We start from the raw sequence: 9,724 nt of genomic DNA on the forward strand, positions 1-9,724 counted from the left end.
CCTTACTGATAGTGATGGGGGCGCTGTCACAGCTTCTCTGTCCTGCTACTGCTGTGACAATCCTCACAGCACCCAGTGTCTGAAACACAAGATGGCCACTGCCACACTTCTCCTTCCTTCTCCTTCCCTGGCTCTTACAGAATACTACTTCCTCTCCCTGCTATGACTATTTCCTGTTCCAGCTACAGATCCACTCACCATAGTGTGTGTTGCTATGGAGACCACAGCTCACTAGGACAAGTGAAACCAGAGAACAATAGCTTAACAACATTACACAAATGAATACTGAATAAACATGGCAACATATACAATCCATCATAACATGTAAGGCACTTATATGGCCAAATAACCATTAGTAACTCCTGTGAGGGGGTTACAGGTATTCTAAGCATCTGCACTGAATTGGCTGGAGATTGAAGAGTCAATTTTAGTAACGTTAGAGCATTTGCAGCTCTTCTTTTGTTTTCTTTCGAGAAGTACTTGAACTCCTTGAATTTTACACATACCTTGGGAATGTTATAATCCAAGCTGAAAAAAAGTTTTAATTCATTTAGCTCAGGTTCTTACAGCTGTAAAACACAGAAATTAAAAACAGAAACAGATGAAGCTCACCATGAAATGAAGAGCTGGATAATGTACTATTGAATTTCTCAAGTTCAGTTAATAAAAGCATATCTGTAGAAAATCTAAAATGAATGGGTTATTCCGGCAATCTTACTTATTAAATACTGAATAACAATGGTAACAATGGAAAGGCTTTATTCAAACTTAAAGGGAGTCTACCAGCTCCCTAAAGCACCCAACACATATTCAACCATTGCATTACAGAGCGTATTACAGTGATCAACAACATATCTTTGTTATGCATGTCGCCTCTGTAGATTTGGAGAAAAACAACTTTGAAGTCTTATGCAAATAAGGCAGTTGGTATACCTCTATTCCTGGAGAACCACGCCTGCTACTCAAGTAGGACGGAAAGGATCAATTCCTCTGCGCAGAGTGGTAAAGGAAAGTGAATGTTATTTAAACTATATTATGTTGAGTTCACACTGGGTTTTTCAGTCCGGATTTTAACACGGAGGCTGCCTCAGAATCCAGTTCAAAAAATGGCTAGTCACCCACATCTGCCTCTGACACTATGGGGACTTCACCCTCATCCTCCCCTTTTACTGCCTCTGCTCCATGCGCCTCTTCCCAGCAAATAACCATCTCCAAGGCTTGGGCATGTGGGTGGCTTGTGCTATACTTCTGCCTGAACTCAAACACCTGGGAGATGGTGGGTTGCTGGCGCATGAGAGGCGCAAGAGGCGCATGGCGGTGCAGGCGAAGGAGCAGAGGCAGGAAATTGGAAGGATGAGAGTGCCACCTTTTTTGGTGCTGTGCTTGCCTCCACATCTACACTGCTTTCCTAGCTAGACATCACCCCTGTCCAGGTCGGGTCGGTCGCCTCATTGTCCACCACTTCCTCTTCCAATTGATCACTCTGCTGCTCCTCCTGCACACCGCACATGACAATAGCCTGCACTGATAGCAACTGTGTCTCGTCATCATCACTGAGGATGGGTTGCGGGTCCACAACTACAAAATTGCCAGGAGATGGCAGATGCTCCAGTGATTGGGTATCAGGACACAGAAAGTCGTCTGTTCGCTCCTGGGATTCGGGAAGTGGTTGAACAGAGTGCAAGACAGTAAAAGGACCCGAAAACAGCTCCTGGGAGGGGGCAAAGGTGGCATGACTCTGCTGGGAAGATTGGGCATTCTGAGAGGAAGGAGGGGCAGACTCTTGGGTAGGAACACGACTGGAGGTAGTGGCTGACTGGCTGGTGGAGAATGTGCTGGAAGCATTATCCGCTAGCCATTGTAACACCTGTTCCTGGTGCTTGGGCCTCATCAGTGTTGTACCCTGCACCCTGCTTAACGTTGTCATCAAGCCAATGATTGTGGATGAGCGCAATGCTGGCTGCCACTCACCAGTAGGCATTGAATCCGCAGTAGCTTGACCGCGACCTTGGCCCACAGCTGCATTCCAAGCCCCCGTCCTCATTCCTTTGTACTAGCCTTGCACATTTTACAATGTATACAAGCGTAATGTTTTGCAAGTATACAGGGATGGTATATAGTTAGTCCGCAGCGCAAATAAGGTATATACTCTGTGGGAAGTATACACCCATATAGGATGAAAGGTGTTAAGAAATTTGAGCCCTAAAAAGGGCTTTTGTGAAATTATTTGCAGGATGAGTGTATTGTTAGAGTTAAGTCCTCCATCTTTGTATTTTGTCAGCCATCTTGTAACCTTTTTCATATAAAGTGTATGAGTATGTCTGTTTAAAGTTCAAAAGGCCCTTTTGGGTGGTTAAGGAATGCTGTGTAGATGAATCCTTATCTCTGTCTATCTCAAGGGTCTCATCTTTTGAAGATGCAGCTGACTATTTGTAAATCTCTTATCTCTTTTACTCGATGTATACACTTAGAGTGTGTAGAGTGTATATACTTAGAGTTTATGTAGCCTATTCGTTATCTTCAAGGTTGGAATTGATTGGCACCAGCATGTAATCTTCTCTATCTTGCCATGATATGAGATGTTAGTTCACACATAAGTATTTTGAAACTTTTTGTGTTTAAGGACAAAGTCCATCCTAGTTTGGAAAGCTATAATGAGATGCAAAATACATTGGGCTTTTAGCCAATAGTCATGTGCCAGGTTCTACAATGTTATGTCATTAGAATAGTCCAACCTACTTTTGTCTGTATTGTATTTAAACTACCTTTTTGCACTATTAAAATCAGAACTCACTTGATACACTATCAGCTGTGTGTGTGGCTTCTCCAGGCTAAAGGATGGGTGAGATCATCCAGGCCTGTTATTTAATTTGGAACTCTGCAACATACTCTTATTATGGGGACCGCTTGATATCTCCAACAGTATATACTGGAGGTGTATATACACTGTTTGAGCAGTTTAGCTCCTTAAAGAGCTGTTGGTTTGTTATTTCTGCCTAACAGAAGCTACTTCCTCTCTAACCCTGAGCAGACGTCTCTCCCTCTCTAAATCTAAGCTGCATCTAACATGAATCTGACAGATACTATTCTTTATAAATCGGAGGTCACCTGATTTAGCCAGCCAATGACTTTTTCCTATTTTTTTTTTTCAATGCCTACGTTTTCCTGCTTCCTGTGCCAGGGAAGGTGGGAGGGGAATTGAATTTTTACTGCATTTACCGCGTGGTATTTGCTTTCATTCAAATATCTTGAATACCTTAGTATTCGATCAAATACTATTCACTCATCTCTACAAAATAGCATTGATGGTTATGATAAAGTTATGGTAAATGTATAGACTGTCATGATGCCAGAGGCACAGGACAGCTGCTGCACAGAAGCCAGGCCAGAGCCAGCAAGGTCCAAGATGTTACCTGTACTAGCTACTCGCCCAAAAGTCACCCATTGAGGCCACATCACTCAATGGTGTGTAGATTTTTCAATGTATGTGCGGAGGACAGAGTGCAATTTACGACTTGCAGCATTTACAGTCTCAGCCCCATTCTGTGCCAATTCAGCCCTGCCAGTCCCAGTAGTCATTCTTTCACCCCTCTTTTCAATTCTGACTTGCCACAGCAGCGTTTACAGTCTCAGCCCCATTCTTTTGCATTAGGTAACAAGCAGAGATTTTTTTTCTTCTGCCCCTTTGTGCCAATTCAGCCCTGCCAGCCCCAGTAGTCATTCTTTCACCCCTCTTTTCAATTGTGACTTGCCATGGCAGCGTTTACAGTCTCAGCCCCATTCTGTTGCTTCAGCCCAGGTATATACTGTATACCAGCGCTACAGAATTTCAGCCCTAAAAAGTGGTTTTGAGAACTTTTTGCAGGATGAGCCTATAAGCAGATGGTGCTTATAGACTCATCAAGCAGTGTTGCTGTTTTCAGACTCTTTCCTGCCTAGCAGAAGCAAAAATTTCTTTCTGATCCTCAGCACGATGTCTCTCCCTATCTATCCCCACCGCAACAGACACGAGCATGGCTGCCACTATTCTTATAGTTCTGAGGTCACCTGATTTCGCCAGCCAATGGCTTTTTTTGCCTACGTTTTCCTCTTTCTTGTCCCACCTCCCCTGCACAGTTATTGGTTCAAAGAAAAGTGCCAGGGAAGGCGGGAGGGTATACGAATTTTTACTGCGTTTACCACGTGGTATTCGATTGGAATCGAATATGTCGAATACCTTAATATTCGATCGAATATCTACTCGATCAAACGGTATTCGCTCATCTCTAATAAGTGGGAACTATTTATAAGGGAGCCGTTTTATTTTTAAGGGGTGACTGTTATTAATAAGGGAAGGGGAAATGATTTCAGATAAGAGGGACTATTATTATTATTATTATTATTATTGCTTATTTATATAGCACCATTCGTTCCATGGTGCTTTACATTTGGGAGTTTACATACAATACACAAAATATACAGGTAGATATAATACTAACAATGACTGACTGGCACAGTGGGGTAGAGGGCCCTGCCCGCGAGGGCTTACAATCTATGGGGGAAGGGGGTAGAAACAGAGGGAGAGGGGGAGGCAGTTCAGATGGGGGTGCGGTGATAGTGTTATTGGAGGTTGTAGGCCTTCCTGAATAGGTAAGTTTTCAGGGCCTTCTCATATGTCTTGGTAAAGAGTTCCAGAGTATGGGTGTTGCACGGGAGAAATCTTGGAGACGGTTGTGTGAGGAGCGGATGAGAGCAGAGCGGAGCAGGAGGTCATTGGAGGATCTGAGTTTACATGGTAGCGGGAGATTAGTTCAGAGATATATGAAGGGGACAGGTTGTGGATGGCTTTGCATGTTAACATTAGTAGCTTGAACTAAATTCGCTGGGCTATGGGTAGCCAGTGGAGGGACTGGCAGAGGGGAGCAGCCGATGAAGATCGGGGGGTGAGGTGAATTAAACAAGCAGCGCAGTTTAAGTTGGACTGGAGGGGGGCGAGGGTGTTTGCTGGGAGTCCATGGAGAAGGGTGTTGCAGTAGTCTAAGCGGCAGATTATGAGGGCCTGGACAAGCATCTTAGTGGTTTCAGGGGTGAGGAAGGAGCGGATTCGATGGATGTTCTTGAGTTGGAGGCGGCAGGAAGTGTTGAGGGTTTGAACGTGTGACTTGAAGGATAGGTCGGAGTCCAGGGTTACCCCAAGGCATTGGGCCCGTGGGACAGGGGTAATTGTGGTTCCATTAACTTTGATAGATGGATCAGGTGGAGGGGCCATACGGGGTGGGGTGAAGATGATGAACTCTGTTTTCACCATGTTGAGTTTGAGAAAGCGAGAGGAGAGGAAGGAGGCTACGGCCGCTAAACAATCTGGAACTCTAGCCAGCAGGGACGTAATATCTGGTCCAAATATGTATATTTCGGTGTCATCGGCAAAGCAATGGTATAGAAAACCATGCGATTCTATTAGTTGGCCCAGACCAAGGGTGTAGATGGAGAACAGAAGGGGTCCTAGGACAGAGCCTTGGGAGACACCTACAGAGAGAGGGCGTGGTGAGGAGGTGGTGTGCGAGTGGGAGACGCTGAATGTGCGGTCAGTGAGGTATGAGGAGATCCAGGATGAGAGAATTTCTAACAATAGGGAGTGGTTGACTGTGTCAAAGGCAGAGGAGAGATCAAGGAGGAGGAGGACAGAGTAATGGCGCTTGGCTTTGGCAGTTAGAAGGTCAATAGTGACTTTTATTAGGGCAGTTTCAGTGGAGTGACGCGGGCTGAAGTCTGACTGTAGTCTGTCAAAAGGCAGGTTGGACGAGAGATAGGAGGAGAGTTCTGAGTGGACGTGTTGCTCAAGCAGTTTTGAGGCGTACGGGAGCAGTGAGATGGGACGATAATTGGCTGGAAAGGACGGGTCGAGGGACGGTTTCTTAAGCATAGGTGTGACTGTGGCACGTTTGAAGGCAGAGGGGAAAGATCCATTGGCTAGAGATAGGTTGAAGAGATGGGTTAGGGCCGGAGTGATGACTTCAGTGAGTTTGGGGATGAGATGTGACTAGATTGGGTCAAGCGCAGGAGGTGAGGTGGGATTTGGAGATTAGGGAGGAGAGTTTTTCATCAGTGATGGTGGAGAAACAGGTCAGGGATGAGGAGCAGTGAGCAGTTGGGTGGAGGGGTTGTTGGGGGAGTAGGGTGAGACTGTCTCTGATGGCAGGGCCGGCGTCAGCGCACGGCATAGTCGGGCAAGTGCCGGGGCCCACAGAGCCTCTGGGGGGCCCCAGGCACATGCCTGTCACAATTTCAGCTCATCGGCGTCCGTCCGCCGATGAGCTGGAATACATACGCGATGCAGGAGCTGTGAGATCAGCTCCTGCTTTAAAGCTCCGGGCCGGCTTGCGTGTGTAGGCGCGATGACGTCATCGCATCACGCCTACACACGAAAGCCGGTCCGGAGCTAAGCAGGAGCTGATCTCACAGCTCCTGCATCGCGTATGTGATTGGAGGGAGAGAGAGAGGAGCGTCGGGGGAACGATGGAAGGTGAGTGATAGAAGGTGAGTGTGTTTGTTTTGTATTACATATTAAGGTGAAACATAATGAAGGGGGCCCATGAAACTGGGGGGCAAATGAAGGGGAGGGGGGGAACGGCATGACACTGGAGAAGATGAAGGGGGTTGGGAGAGAACGGCATGAAACTGGGGACAGAGATGGAGGGGGCCCAAAGAAACTGGGGGGCAAATGAAGGGGAGGGGGGAACAGCATGACACTGGGGTAGATGGAGGGGGGGAGAACAGCATGACACTGGGGCAGATGGAGGGGGTGGGGAGAGAATGGCATGGAACTGGGGACAGAGATGGAGGGGGCCCAATGAAACTGAGGGGGCAAATGAAGGGGGGGGAACGGCATGACACTGGGGAAGGGGGTGGGGAGAGAACGGCATGAAACTGGGGACAGAGATGGAGGGGGCCCAATGAAACTGAAGGGGCAAATGAAGGGGAGGGGGGGAACGGCATGACACTGGGGCAGAGACGGGGGACATTAAACTGTGGGCAGATGAAGGGGAGAACGTGATGAAACTGGGGACAGAGATGGAGGGGGGACATGAAACTGGGGGCAGAGGAGGGGTGTATATGAAACTGGGGGAGAGATGGAGGGGGCATATAATTTACGGGTGACTGTAGGAGGATTATACTGTGTGGGAGCACATGATAAATGAATGAGAATGGGTGGTATCAGCATAAAAGTGGGTGGAGCTAAATTTGCAGCGGCGCGCCGCACATTTTGCCCCTCTTTCTACTCTTTAAAAGATTGGGAGGTATGGCGTTGGTGATGCCACACTCCTGCATGACGTCACTCGCTTCATCTGCAATGCACAGTGTCTCGACTCCCCCACCTCCTTTACAAGGGGGCCCACTGAGACTCTGTCGCCCAAGGGCCCATAAAAACCTGGATCCGGCCCTGTCTGATGGTGTCAATTTTAGTTTTGAAGTAAGAGGCAAAGTCATCAGCTGAGATAAGTGATGTTGGAGGGGGCGCAGGAGGACGGAGTTGAAGGTGGTGAATAGCTGTTTGGGATTGTGAGAAAGTGCAGATATGAGTGTGGTGAAGTAGACCTGCTTTGCAGAGGTGAGTACGTTCTTAAATGTGAGAACTGCCTCTTTGTAACTGAGGAAGTCTTCCTGGGAGTGGCTTTTCTTCCAGAGGCGTTCTGCAACCCGCGAGACACGTCTCAGTTTTTTAGTCAGGTTGGTGTGCCAGGGTTGCCTATTGATCGGTCGGGCTCTGGTGTTTGTATAGGGGGCTACAGAGTCAAGTGCTGAGGTAATGGTGGTGTTATAGAAGGCAGCAGCGGCATCTGTGTCCTGGAGTGAGGATATGTCAGCGAGTGGTAGGAGAGAGTCAGAGAGGGTGCAGGTGTCAAGCCGGTTGAGGTTCCTGCGGGGGCATGTTGGTTTATAGGTTGGGGTGCTTATTGGAGAGGAGAGGGCAGAGAATGTCAGCAGGTTGTGGTCAGATAGAGATGGAGAGTTAGAGAGGCTGCATATGGAGCAGAGGCGGGTGAATATGAAGTCTAGCATGTGTCCCTTTATGTGGGTGGCAGAGGAGGACCATTGGGAGAGACCAAAGGAGGCGGTGAGGGACAGGAGACTGGAAGCGGGTGGATGGGGGTCTGCGTTAATGGGGACGTTGAAATCACCCATGATGATGGTGGGGGTGTCTGTGGATAGGAAGTATGCGAGCCAGGTGGTGAAGTGGTCGATGAAGGCAGCAGTAGGTCCTGGCGGTCGATATATGACGGCCGGTTGGAGGTTGGAGGGTGAGTAGATACGAACAGAGTGCACTTCAAAGGTTGGGGGGAGTGAGGGCAGGTAGCGCTTGGATAGGGGCGAATGAGCAATTGTCTGACAGGAGGATGCCTACACCTCCACCAGGTTTGTTGTTGGGGCGAGAAGTATGTGAGAATTGCAGACCTCCATAGGAGAGGGCTGTGGGGGAGGTGGTGTCTGAGGGTGTCAGCCATGTTTCTGTGAGACCGAGAAATGAAAATTCATTAAGAATAAAAAGGTTGTGGATGTAATCTAGTTTATTACGTACGGAGCAGGCATTCCATAGTGCACCGGAGAGGACAGGGGGAGGGGTAGGAGCGGGTGAGATTAGTTTGAGATTTTGGGGGTTCCGTCCGCTAACGCCAGGTGTGGGGAAAGGGCCGACAGTGGAGATTTGCTGGGGAGGTCCAAGATTAGGAGATATATCACCAGAAGTAAGGAGGAGCAGGGATACGTGCGTATCACATTGAAACCAATAGGGATAAAAGCAGCCCATTCATTTCAATGGGGAGCGCTCGTATGCCGGTTCCCATTGAAATGAATGGGATCTGCTTTATACGCGCTGATTCTGAACATGCTTTACGTTCAGAATCAGCTCAGAATATACTTAGTGTGAATGCACCCTCAGATTTCACACTTGGATTACACAAATGACCTAGGACAAATGGCCTAAGCACTTACATTTATACAACCCAAGGTTTGTAAGATGTCCATCAGGTGTGAATATACAGGGCCACCAATAGGCCAGTATTACTGCTACTGGCGTCAGGGGCCCGGCCAAATTGAAAAATGGGGGGGGGGGGGCAGTTTTGGACAGCCACGGTGTGCCGGCCCCCTGGCGCCCGCAGCAGTCATTATATGTCCGATTTCAACTCAGATCTGCGTCCAGAGGACGCAGATCTGAGTTGAACACATACGCGGCTGAAGCACGGAGCTGACACAGGTCAGCTCCTTTCTTCGCCGGGGAACACCGCCTACTGGCTGTGTAGATGCGATGTGATGACGTCACATCGCGTCTACAACTGTGCGCAAGTTAGAGAGAGAGGCGCACAGAGTGCAGCAGGGGAACGTGGAAGAAGGTAAGTGTAAAGTGGAGGTGGAACGTGAAAGTAGGGGCAGATGAAGGAGAGGACGGCATGACACTGGGGGCAGAGATGGGGAGGACGGCATGACACTGGGGGCAGAGATGGAGAGGACGGCATGACACTGGGGCAGAGATGTGGGGACATGAATCTGGGGCAGAGATATGGAGACATCAATCTGGGGGCAGAAATGTGGGGGACATGAATCTGGGGGCAGAGATATGGAGACATGAATCTGGGGCAGAGATGGAGAGGACATAAATCTGGGGGCAGAGATGGGGGGACATGAATCTGGGGGCAGAGATGGGGGACATGAATCTGGGGGCAGAGATGGGGGGGACATGAATCTGGGG

This window comes from Leptodactylus fuscus, chromosome 3 (assembly GCF_031893055.1).
Source record: "Leptodactylus fuscus isolate aLepFus1 chromosome 3, aLepFus1.hap2, whole genome shotgun sequence".
NCBI classification, from domain to species: Eukaryota; Metazoa; Chordata; class Amphibia; order Anura; family Leptodactylidae; genus Leptodactylus; species Leptodactylus fuscus.